Raw genomic sequence first — 13,052 nt, 5'->3', positions numbered from 1 at the left:
TCCTTCTTTCTTTCTTTCTTTCTTCCTTCCTTCCTTCCTTCTTTCTTTCTCCTTTCTTTCTTTCTTTCTTTCTTTCTTTCTTTCTTTCTTTCTTTCTTTCTTTCTTTCTTTCTTTCTTTCTTTCTTCCTTTCTCTCTCTCTCTCTCTCTCTCTCTCTCTCTCTCTCTCTCTCTCTCTCTTCTTTCTTTCTTTCTTTCTTTCTTTCTTTCTTTCTTTCATCTTTCTTTCTTTCTTCCTTCTTTCTTTCTTTTTGCCAATCAAAGAATAACATCAGTAGCAAAGATAGCAATGCTTCTCTCTGCAGCAGGATGGAAGCAAGCAGAGAGAGCTGGCTTTGGACCTAGACAATTTTATTTTTATGGGGGGAGGGGCATTACCAATGTATTGTTGCTTACTGCGAAAAGCACCCTGAGGCTGCCCAGGAAATAGAAGTGGAGCTAGAACTTAGTAAAGAGATGATGAGTTTTTTCTCAACAGAAATGGAAAGATTCAGAACTAAAGATGACCCTGACTTAAAATCCTCATTTTTAATGAAAGAAAATGTGTAATAGTGAATATATTTTCCCCCTTAGTCAAAGGGGTCCAATTCCATTGTGACACTTTTATTTTTTAAAATATGTTTTTATTGCTTTTAGAGAGAAAGGAAGAGGGAGGGAAGGAGGGAGGGAGGGAGGGAGAGAGAGAGAGAGGTAGAGAGAGAGAGAGAGAGAGAGAGAGAGAGAGAGAGAGAGAGAGAGAAAGAGAGAGATCAACCGGAACCCGCAACCTGGGCATGTGCCCTGACTGGGAATCCAGCCGGCGACCTTTGCGACCTTTCAGTGCACGGGAGGACTGAGCTACAGGGAGCAGAGGCCATCGTGATCCTTACTTTTATAGCCAAATGAGTGCAGTTTGAACTTGAGGTACAGCCAGACCAATTGAGTTTTTGCTAGGACCTTTATCAACATAAAGAGAATTAATAATTTACACGTAATTATATAAATTGCCTTTTTAAAGTGACATGTGATTGGTATTTTAGATTGCTTATTTCCTATTTAAATATAAACCTTTCCTGCCTCATTTTCTAAAGGAAGGTTCTTTGTTGTTTAGTACTTGATGGAACCTTTAAGTGGAAAAATGCTGGGTAATATACCTGGTAGACAGGCCTGTTATTATATTAAAATTGAAAAAGTAACTTCCTATATTCTTTTCTAATTTTTACTTTCCTAAATTCACAAAGAAATCTTTCCTTCTTAAAAATATTAAAAAGTAAGTTAAGTTGTTGAAAAGTAGTTTGCCTCATTTATAGGGGGAAAAGGCCTAATTAGAAATATAACAAATCAACTTGTTTCACTAATAAAAGATTGTTTACTCTTTTTTTTTGTAAGAATTAATTTAAAAAAATTTTAATCCTCACTTGAGGATGCATTTATTTTTTAAATTGATTTTAGAGAGAGAGGAAGGGGGAGAGATAGAGAAACATCCCATAGGTGCCCCGGCCAGGGACTGAACCTGCAACTTAGTGTTGTGCCCTCACCGTGAGTCAAATCCACAAACTTTTGGTGTATGGGACAATGCTCCAATCCACTTAGCAAAGCAGCCAGGTCAAGAATTGATTTTTGATACTTCAAAGGTATTGCCTTATTTGAAGCCAGAGAAGAATATTTGTTCAGTAATACTGCATAGATAGAAAACATTGAAATTTCAGTCATTGAATAAATATTTATTGAGATACTACTATGTGCCAGAATAATCTTAATTGGTTACAGTTTCTCATCAGAATATATATATATATTAGTGGCCCAGTGCGTGAAATTCGTGCATGGGGGGGGGGGGGGGAGTGTCTGCCTGCACTCTCTCCAATCTGCACTCAGCCTGCACTCTCTCCAATCTGGGACCCTTTGGGGGATGTCCGACTGCCGGTTTAGGCCCACTGGGATCAGGCCTAAACCGGCAGTTGGACATCCCTCTCGTAATCGGGGACAGCTGGCTCCTAACCGCTCACCTGCCTGCCTGCCTGATTGCCCCTAACCACTCTGCCTGCTGGCCTGCTTGCCCCCAACTGTCCCCCGCTTGCCGGCCTGCTTGCCCCCAACTGCCCCCCCCCCTTGCTGGCCTGCTTGCCCCCAACTGGCCCTCCTGCCAGCCTGCTCACCCCCAACTGCCCACCCCACCTGGCCTGATTGCCCCTAACTGCCTCTGCCCCGCCACCATGGCTTTGTCCGGAAGGACGTCCGGAAGGTCTCCCAGAAGGTCTCCAGTTCTAATTAGCATATTACATATATATATATATATATATATATATATATATATATATATATATATATTAAGCACTGTTGGAAAAGCATATGTGCTTCAGAATAACATTGTTAATACATGTTAGTGAGTTTAAGAAAAGCAGAATTGAAATGGAGTCCCTTTCCAATACAAAAATCAAGATCAGTTGTAAAATTTGATACAGAGAATAGCTCTGTATGTTGGATTGCCTATTAATTTGCTTCAGAAAGTTTAGGACTAGATCACCTCTAATATTCTGTAACATTTATATATGTATGATAAACATGTTGCTTTTCCTTTGAGATCAATCTGCCAGGAAAAAAAAAATCTTTGAGTGTAACAGCAACGTGAAAGTCCTTCAATATTTCATATTTATTATATCTACTGTGGGTCAGGCACTGTTCTCACTTTTTTAAGTAAAGAAGATGCAGTGATTAACAAGGTCCTGTTCTCATGGAGGAAGTGAACAAGTAAGAGAGATGATTTCAGGAGATGAGTGTTATTCAGAAAGGAACCAGAGTGATATAGAAACTTTTAATAAAAAGGTGTGCTTTTTTAGCTACAGTGATCTGGAAAGTCCTCTGAAAAGGTGGGAGTTGACACTGAGCTGAGAACTGGGTGGGTAGAAAAGGCAGCAAAGTAAAGATTCTTTGGTTGAGTATTCCAGAGAATGCTAGGCCCTCAGGCTCGAACAAGCTTTGGAAGGCATTGGGAATTTTATTATTATTTTTATTGTTTATTTTTTATAGCCATTTTCAGGTTCCTTAATGACTTGAATGTCTTTAAGGCTCATAACATGTCTTTACTATTGCCAGCTTTCTCTAAATTTTTTGCAGAAACACATTCAGGTAAGCAGACTCATTGGCTGGCTTTGGACCTAGACATTTTAAAGAATTGCATAGCAGATCATAAAACTCCATTGCATTCATGAAGTATGGTTCATTAGCTTTTTGATGAAAAACTTCAAGGGGCATCTGTTTTCCCTTCTCTGTTCTCCTCCCTTCCCCACCTTTACCATTAGAGACCATTTCGGAGTAAATTATGGCCTGTTCTCCAGCCTGATTATTCTGAGTCTGCCTGGCTTGACCGCCTCCTTCCTCCTGCCAACCTGCATCCCCCCATCTCATAGCTTCTTAGCCCTAGCCTCTGAGAGCACAGAAGCAGAAACAAAGAGGAAGGACTCAAGCCAATTCATTATGGGTCTTGGTGGTGGTGCTGGTAAGAGGTTTGCTGGGAAAGGAGACAGGAATTATGTTGCCTGGGAGCTGTAAGGCTAGAGTTTGCAGAAATTAGGCTTACAAGTAGCCACAGTGGGCATTATGTAGGGAGGTAAAGAAATAGTAGAGCACTGGCTTCCAGTGCCTGATGGTGTTGGGACTGAAGATATGGGAGGGATAAGTGTGAGAGAAGGAGAGGAAAGCTTAGTGAGGACAACAATCTCTATCTCATAGTGTTGTTGTAAGAATAAAATTAGAGAATGTGTGTAAAGTACTCCATACAATGGCTGGCATATTGTAAATGCCAATGAATGGCACCTTTTTTTTTTTTTTAATCCTCACCTGAGGACATGCTTACAGAGAGGAAGAAAGGCAGGGAAGGAGGGAAAGAGGGAGGGGGAGAAAGAGAGAGAGAGAGAGAGAGAAGAAACATCGAAGAGTTGCCTTCTGTATGTGCCCCTACTGAGGATCAAACCTGAAACCCAGGACTGTGCCCTGACTGGAATCAAACTGGCAACCTTTTGGTGCATAGGATGATGCTCAACTAACTGAGCCACTCCACTCCAGCCGGGCACCTATTATTATTAACTAGTGACCCGGTGCATGAAATTCGTGCACGGTGGGGGGTTCCCTCAGCCCAGCCTGCCCCCTCTCACAGACTGGGAGCCCTCAGGAGATGTCCTACTGATGGCTGAGGCCCGCTCCCCCTGGGCATGTACCCTGGGGAGCGGGCCTCAGCCGCAGTCTGGCCACCCTCTGTGGGAGGTGACTGGGCTGATCAAGGGAAGGCGCCAGCCCCATTACCCCGCTGCTGCAGCCACTGCCAGCCACTGCAGCTGCCAAGGTGTTTTCATCAACACAGACTCTAGTCCCTTCACTTTGATAAAATGACAACTTTCTTTAGGCATTTTCAAGATGTGTCTTTCATAGGATATGACATTTCTTTCTTTTTTTTTTTATCCTCACCTGAGGATATGTTTCCATTGATTTTTAGAGAGTGTGGAAGAGAGAGGGAGAGACAGAGAGAAACATGAATGTGAGAGGGACACTTCGATTGGTTGCCTCCCGCATGAGCCCTGACCTGTACCCCAGCCAGGGAGGTGTATGCCCTTGATCAGAATCAAACCCAGACCCTGCAGTCAGCAGGCCGAGGCTCTATCCACTGAACCAAACTGGCTAGGGCAGGATATGACATTTCTTAGCTCCTCCAGCAGCGGACCTTCATTTCTTCCTCCAGGAGTGTGGTGGAAAAACCCTAGATCACCTTCTTGGATTCTTATAACCCAAGTTACCAAGAACACTGCAAGTGGTGGCATACAGGAGCTTAGCCAATGAGCGGCCAGAAAAGGTGTTTACGCTAGATCTGGTTTGGCTCAGTGGATAGACCGTGGGCCTGCAGACTGAAGGGTCCCAGGTTTGATTCCTGTTAAGGGCATGTACCCAGTGGGGAGTGTGCAGGAGGCAGCTAATTGATGTTTCTCTTTCATTGATGTTTCCAACTGTCTATCCCTCTCCCCTCTTCTCTGTAAAAAAATAAATAAATAAAATATTTTTTAAAAAATGGTGTTTCTTCTGCAGCTCATGCGGCCCCTGCATTGTATCCACTGGGCTAGGGGGGTGTCCCTGACACCCGGTGGTGGCCACCGGGGTCTCTGCACACCCCAGAGACTGGCAGCCAGCCCCCATCATGGGTGCTGGGCTGGGGGGCATGCGGGGACCCCCGGGCTGCATGCAGCGGTGGCCACTGGGATCTCTGCATGCCCCAGAGGCCAGCAGCCAGCCCCCCCCATCATGGGTGCTGGGCTGGGGGTGTGGACTGGAACCACCGCTTGGCGCCAGAGCACGCGCAAGCGGCTGGGGGCAGGGCGGGAACATCCCCGCGTCACCATTGCGACATGGGGATGTTCCCATCTCGCCCCCAGCCGCTTGGATGCTGCACCCACATCCCGGAGTGGCTGGGGTGTTCTGGGACCCCTGCCACTCAGGGCCTAAGTGTGGGCCTACAGACTAGGAGCGGCCTGGGTCCCAAGTATGTTCCTGGGACCCAGGCTGCTCGGCACCTGCGTATGCAAATTAACCTCAATCTTTGTTGGGTTAATTTGCATACTCGCTCCTGATTGGCTGGTGGGTGTGGCTTGTGGGCGTAGCGGAGGTGCAGTCAATTTGCATGTTTCTCTTTTATTAGATAAGATACTATTATTATTTTATTTTAATGGTGTTCTCTTGTCCTACCAAAGAGGGCATATGAGCCCCTCAGTGGAAACTATTACTCTGGCTAAAAAGAACAATAAAGATTATATAGATTTGTTAATTTTAAAAAAGACAAATTTATAGAGCATATATTCTATTATGGCTGAATTTTGGAAAAAAACTCTTTTAATCCATGGGCTTTTCCCTTCTTTCTGGCAAAATGATATTCTAAGCATTTTCACTTGCTCACCAAATTACTCATTAGCAATGACCTATTTAATTAATAGAATCAGTAAAATGGTATTATTTCAGCTTAATTTAGTAGCTTGCGGCAGTATTTTGGGGGCCTGTCATTCTCTTTTATTGTTCCCGCAGGTAGGTCAGCTTTAAAGGGAAAGACAAAAAAGGTATTTCTAATCTGTTTTTTTGTTTTTGTTAAACAGGTGGTTCTCAAACACGTGAATCAGCATCAGCTGGAGGGCTTTTTGAAACACAAGCTGGCTGGATCCCACCCCCAGAGACGCCCAGGCTGCAGTTGGGAGCACCTGCTGTAAGTCAAGGTTGATTTCTCTGCACTTTCGGCTGTGGTGGCACTGGGGCTGAAAGATCTCTACTTGGCTTAATGAACTCTGTGGATTTTTTTAGTTGGTTAAGCAGTAGTTTATAGCCACTTTATGTTAAGAACCTTTTTTCAGGTCTGCAAAGGGTCCAGTACTGCAATTTGTCTTCCACCGCAGTCCTCATCGGGACATGTTCCTGAAAGAATTGTGTGTGCGTACACTGGAAGAGCTCTTGTGCTTAGGGGGTTGTGCTTTGAGAGGCCCATAACAAGGCAGGAAGAAATGACCTGTTACCAGGCCATAGTGCTCTGACTTCCATATCTGTCTGAAGAAGCAGGCATGGGGGCCTGTAGATGGCATTGAAGAAGGGGGTGGGCTAGGGGTTAGCAAGAAGCACAGGTGTCTGGGTAAGGTCCCTGCCCCCATGAGTTGTGTAGGACACAAAACGAGCTCTATCATGCAACTGCTGTAAGACTTTGAGTCATCATGAGCAACTTTACTGCCTATAATGGAACTATATTAAACAGCATTCCATACCCGCTTCTGTAGAATGCTGCCTCAGAGGCCAGTGGTGACCTTCCGATCTTAATTTACAGCCTGCTACACCCTGCTTCACTGGCAGTGGCTATGGAAAGTTTGCAAGGCAACTGGGATAGGAGTGTGAGATGGTGAGGAGGCCAAAATTGTCCTGGAATGAGGCAGGAGGGTGGCCCTTGAGTCCCATCAGGAGGTAGGAAGGAGGAGGATTGATTTGTGGACATAAGGATCCTGGAGTAATCTGTAGTAATCTGTAGGGAAGGGGAATCCTCCACTTCCTTATGCTCTGACAGGTGAGGCCTCAGAGTCATTGTATTTCAGGGCGTTAGAGTGAGGCATTTTGTGCTCATATGTACTCCCAGGTTGGTGAAAGCTGCAATACAGCAGTTGCATAACATTGAATCCTGAATCAGGGCAAGAGCTCTGGTCTGGTAAGTTAGCTCTGCTTTGGTGCTTGACATTGTCTTCAATATCTGCCCTAGTGAGTGACCTTCTCCTGTTTGAAGCTTGATCATGCTTTGCTTCCTTCTTTACTTTGGCTGCTAGAGTCTGAGTCAGGTTTGTCACTCATGCATGACAATTGAGCAAGATCTAGTGTGCATTTTTGACTATTTTTTTCCATTTTTTCTTTGCACATTTACCTTTCCCCTGTTAGCCTATCTAATAAAGAGGGAATATGCTAATTGACTGTTATACCCTCACAAAGATGGCGGTGCCCACAGCCAATAAGAAGGGAATATGCTAATTGACTGCCACGCCTTCAAAGATGGTGGTGCCCACAGCCACAAGATGGCAGTGCCTAGTCTCCTCAGCCCTGCCAAGGAGGCAGGCATGCAGCACGGCTGGGTCTGCCCCCAGGCGGGTCCGGCTGCTCCATGCGCCTGCCTCTGGAGTCCACCAGTCCCCTCAGCTCCCCAGCCGCCCAGGGCCAGCCCAAGGTGCAGGCAAGCCTCAGATGGCGGCTTCCCAGCCACCCAGGGCCGGGCCGATGTGCAGGCAACCCTCAGATGGCAGCGGCCAGCTGCCCAGGGCCACCCGAGGCTCAGGTAACCAGGGCTGGCCAAAGCTTGCGCTGCTGGCAGTGGCGGCAGCAGAGGTGTGACGGGGGCGTCGCCTTCCCCTGATCGCCGGGTTGCCTCCTGCCCCTGAGGGCTCCCAGACTGTGAGAGGGGGCAGGCTGGGCTGAGGGACGCCCCCTCCAGTGCATGAATTTTCATGCACTGGGCCTCAAGTATGGTATATATTTTCCTAACCATCTACTTTTTTTTGAAAGAAGGGAGTATGCCCAGAAATATTAAAAAAAAAAAGTTAAAAAAAGATGTAGAGAGGAGAAAGGAAGGAAAATTAACCCATTTTACAGAGGACATTTACATAGAACATCTTTAACAATGTAAATAACCCAATCCTGACTTCATAGAAGTGACTGATCCTAAATTAACTATAACCAGCAAAAAAGTCCATTCGCTATTAACTTACTGTTCTGTAAAATACAAGTCAGTGTAAATGAACCAGTCAATGGAAGTAATAATGATGACAATCTCGCTGGTGTGGCTCAGTGGTTGAGCATCAGCCTATGAACCAGGAGGTCATGGTTCAATTCCTAGTCAGGCCTATGCCTGGGTTGTGGGCTCAATCCCCACTAGGGGATGTGTAGGAGGTAGCTAATCAATGATTCTCTCTCATCATTGATGTTTCTCTCTCTCCCTTCCTTTTCCTCTCTGAAATCAATTAAGATATATATATATATATATATATATATATATATATATATATATATATATATATATACTAGAGGCCCGGTGCACGAAATTCGTGCACAGAGGGGGGTTGTTCCTCAGCCCAGCCTGTACCCTCTCCAATCTGGGACATCCCTCTCACAATCCAGGACTGCTGGCTCCCAACTGCTTGCCTGCCTGCCTTCCTGATTGCCCCTAATCGCTTCTGCCTGCCAGCCTGATCACCCCCTAACCACTCCGATGCCAGCCTGTTTGCCCCCAACTTCCCTCCTCTGCCGGCCTGGTCACTCCTAACTGCCCTCCCCTGCAGGGTTGATCACCTCCAACTGCCCTTTCTTGCAGGCCTGGTCCCTCTCAACTGCCCTCCCTTGCAGGCCGGGTGCCTCCCAACTGCCCTCTCCTGCTGGCCATCTGTGGTGGCCATCTTGTGTCCACATGGGGGCAGGATCTTTGACCACATGGGGGCAGCTATATTGTGTGTTGCAGTGATGATCAATCTGCATAGTACTCTTTTATTAGATAATATAGAGGCCTGGGACAGGGGTGGGGGCCAGCTGGTTTGCCCTGAAGGGTGTCCCTGATCAGGGTGGGGTTCCCTTTGGGTGTGGGGCGGCCTGAGAGAGGGGCCTGTGGTGGTTTGCAGGCTGGCCACGCCCCCTGGTAACCCAAGTGGAGGCCCTGGTATCTGGAATTTATTTTCCTTCTACAATTGAAACTTTGTTTGAAACTTCTACAATTGAAACTCCCTGGAGCGGAGCCAAGCCTGGGGCTCCCTCTGGGGCAGCAGCCATTTCTGTGGCAGTTAATTCACCTTCTACAATTAAAACTTTGTAGCCTTAAGTGGGTGAGCCTGGCCAGGGTGTGCGGAAAGCTTTGCTTCCCCTGTTGCCGGAGACAACCCTGGCCTGCTCTCTCAAGCTCCATTCTGCCGCCATTTGTTTGAATTTGTTTACCTTCTATAATTGAAACTTTGTAGCTTGAGTGGAGGCTTAGGCCTGGAAAGGGCAGGCGGAAAGCTTGGCTTCCTCTGTTACCTAGGAAACCTTGCTCTCTGTGGCTGTAGCCATCTTGGTTTGGGTTAATTTGCATACTCGCTCTGTTTGGATGGTGGGCGTAGCTTGTGGGTGTGTCAGAGGTATGGTCAATTTGCATATTTATCTATTATTAGATAGGATATATATATATATATGTATATGTATATACATATATATATATATATATATGCATCAACAAAAATAATGACAGATTCTGGGATTTACTATCAAAGAGAAGTAAACATGTGTTTTCTATGATATTGATGTTCAAAAGGGGCAATGTTTCTTTGGGCAAACATACAATACAGCACCAAGTCTGAATCATTAATAGATCATTGGTAGGAATTAGAATGCTACAAGCAGCTATGGGGATCGCTGTAACTCCACTTTAGGTATGCTAGCAGTTAGAGGACACGAAGTTCCTGTCTTTGAACTCTGCTAGGTTAGCAATTGCGATTCAAAGCTATAAATGCCATAGTTGTTACATGTATATATTTGTGAATAATTAATTCTGCTTGAGTGGGTCCAGAATATCTTCATAGAAGAGGGAGCCTGTGAGCTTACTCTGAAGAGGAAATTGCATACAAAAGGCAAGTAGGCATCAAGGTAGGTGGATGTTGGGGATTACCTACTACAGCTCAAGTTTCATTAGAACATGGGGGTAGGTAGAAACACGTGCCCTAAACTGTAGTCATAATGCTTCCAGACAAGTTGCTTGTATAATAGCCATCTTCTTTTACCTCATAATCAGTCATTTAATTTTTAGTCTCACAAACCTGAAGCCTTCCTTGTTTTCACCCCTTTAAAGTTCTCTTACTTTTTATTGGCTGAGTAGTTCCAAGTTATAATAAACAAACCAGTGCTAATATAGTTACAGGCATTCATTCCAATGTGAAAATGGGTTGATAGTTGGGGCTTTTGTCTGCTATGATTACTTAGCTGTTAATCTTTTGGAAGTCTTGCTGAACAAATTTGAGAATTGATACTTCTCTAAATAAACTTTTCATAATGGACTAATCCATTCTGTTCTCCAGCTCTGGAGATGCGACTGGGACTTGGCTAATTACCATGACCTCGATGGAGCTGAGCCGTGTGTCAGGGTCTCACAGGTGGAGGACAAGCCCTCCAAAGCACAAAGAGCAGCTGTGGGCTAAGGTGGGGCAGTCTCAATTAGAAGGCATGGCTGACAGGCAAGCTCACCATTTTAGAATGATTATCACTTTGATCCACTACTATAAAAGCAAAGGAGTTGAAATCTTCCATTAGACACCTTGTTGGGGAGTTTTATCTGGTTAGGGTACTTGAATACTGGAGTGTGGAAAAAGCTTTAACTAGATTTTATAGGTACAGGATGTACGAGGCAATGTCCACTTATTGTGACAGCTTTTAAGGCAGATTTTATTTGGCAATGGCAGTGATGTTTACCCCCCAGCGGCTGGTAGTAGCAAGTGATCTCACATACTCAGCTGGAAACCCTAATGGGTTATTATCTACTACTAGTAAGTGCTAGGCACTTTGTCTATAATATGGCTACTCCTTTCAACCTCACAGAGGCTTGTATTTCTAGAGATAAGCAAACAAACTCAGAGGTTGACTAACACAAAGCCAGGAAACCAAGTGGGAGAGCCAGTGTTCTGTCTGCCCTCCAGAGTTTCTCCTTTCTCTATTATAGCCATGCTCCCCCAAACCAACAGTAAGCCTGCATCAAATTTACAAGATTCCAGTCTACTTAAGATTGTGTTCCTACCATTTCAGCGAAAGTCAGAAAGGGGATAGTGGTTCCAGAAGATCGAATAAAAGAGGCAAACTAATACTACAAACATTCCCAAAGAATGACAAAATACATAATAGAAGGTAGACCAGTAAACTATGCAATGTCAGAATAATTTAAGATTGATCTTGGTTTCAATTTTGCAGGGTCCTTATTTTAATCCTCTCTGGAGGATATTTTTTTCCATTGCTTTTCAGAGACAGAGTGGGGGGAGGGGTGTGGGGGAGAAACATCAATGTGAGAGACACATCGATTGGTTGCCTCCTGCAGGCACCCCAACTGGGACCAGGTCAAACCTGCCAGCCTATGGTGTGTATGCTGACGCTCTAACCACTGAACACACAGGCTAGGGCTGCAGAGTCCTTTTCTCTTACTCTTACCCTTTATTTTTAAACAGAAGGCTATAAGAACATTCAGTTGGAAGCCCTCCAAAAAGAAACAATTTCATACACTGCTAATAAAAATGTATAAATTGATAAAGTTTTCTAGAGGTCAAAGTGGCAGTAACAAGCTTTTGAAAATTGGCATCTTCTCTCCACTAGCAATTCCACTTCCACGTACTCATCTTCAGGAAATATTAAGAACACATAAAAGATTAGTAATACGATGTTCTTTAAAGCAGTTTATTAGTGAAAAATTAGAAACATCCTAGAAATCGACAGTCGTTTAATTAATAAAATGTGGCACATATGATGGAATATCATGCAGCCATTAAAAAAGATGCAGCAATACATTTGACACAGCAGGATGGTCATGGTGTTGTCAAGTGAAAAAGTTACAAAACAGTATGTACAAGTTGATCCCACCTTAAAAAATATCTACAAAAGCATGGAAGAGTCTGGAAGGCTACACACCTAAGTAACAGTTCTCCCGGGATGGTGGTATTGTAGGTTATTTTTATCTTTTAAGCTATATTTTCACATTTTTTTTCCTTTTTACCAACACATCTGACTTTTAGAAAGCATTAACAATTCCTAAACAAGCCTCCTTTGAAGTGGGAATGAGAGCAGAGCTTAGCAACCTGAGTCAGAGATGCAAATGTTAGTCTGATGCCACTATAATTGTTTGTTGGGGCGCTATGATGTCAAATTGCCACTGCACTGATGGAAACAGGGTGGCGGGCTTACCCTTCTCAGGCTATCCCACTAACTTCCACAGCAACCAAGTACTGGCATTCCATACTCTCTACCTTCACACACACTTTATAATACAGCCCAGCAAGATTCCTCTCCACTGAAGACAGCACTTGTTGGTACAGGCGCAGAAGGCAGGAATTTCTCAAGTGATGTCAGATAATAGGCTTGAAGGTGACAGGGAAGTTTTCTTTGTTCTAACTGAAGTGGTTCTCTACCTTAACAGAACAATCACCATGTGGTTTGTAAAAACAGATTGCTAGGTCCTACCTCAGAGTTTGATTCAGTAGATCTTGGATATGGCTTAGAAATAGCTTTTTTTCCCCCCATACAACAAATATTGAGTACACTCTATATGCTAGCCTTAAGCTAACAACTGTGATCAAAAGAATTATGGTCTGCATCTCAGAAAGCCTGCATTCTGAAGTGATCAATATATACTAAACAAATAAATTATAAAAGTAACTATATAATTTTGATTAATACTAGAGGACAATTTTTGTCTTAAAATGTTACATGAAGAACTAAGACTAGTTCTACAGCCCCTTGAAGAAAAAAAATATCAGTACAAATTAATGTAGCAAGTACTTGGAAATATGAATCAACATTTTTGACAAG

General features: G+C 44.2%; 1 non-coding gene across 1 annotated transcript; it reads right to left on the bottom strand.

The window, feature by feature from the left end:
* Positions 1-2,997: 2,997 nt before the first annotated feature.
* Positions 2,998-3,128, bottom strand: LOC114228448 (small nucleolar RNA SNORA33). The gene has a single exon (XR_003614590.2). It is a non-coding gene; the product is annotated as a small nucleolar RNA SNORA33 (small nucleolar RNA).
* Between the last annotated feature and the right edge of the window lie 9,924 nt (positions 3,129-13,052).

This window comes from Eptesicus fuscus, chromosome 9, assembly GCF_027574615.1.
Source record: "Eptesicus fuscus isolate TK198812 chromosome 9, DD_ASM_mEF_20220401, whole genome shotgun sequence".
Lineage (NCBI taxonomy): Eukaryota > Metazoa > Chordata > Mammalia > Chiroptera > Vespertilionidae > Eptesicus > Eptesicus fuscus.
Note: the sequence above shows the minus strand (reverse complement) of the source record. Positions and strands in the feature narration are given on the sequence as shown.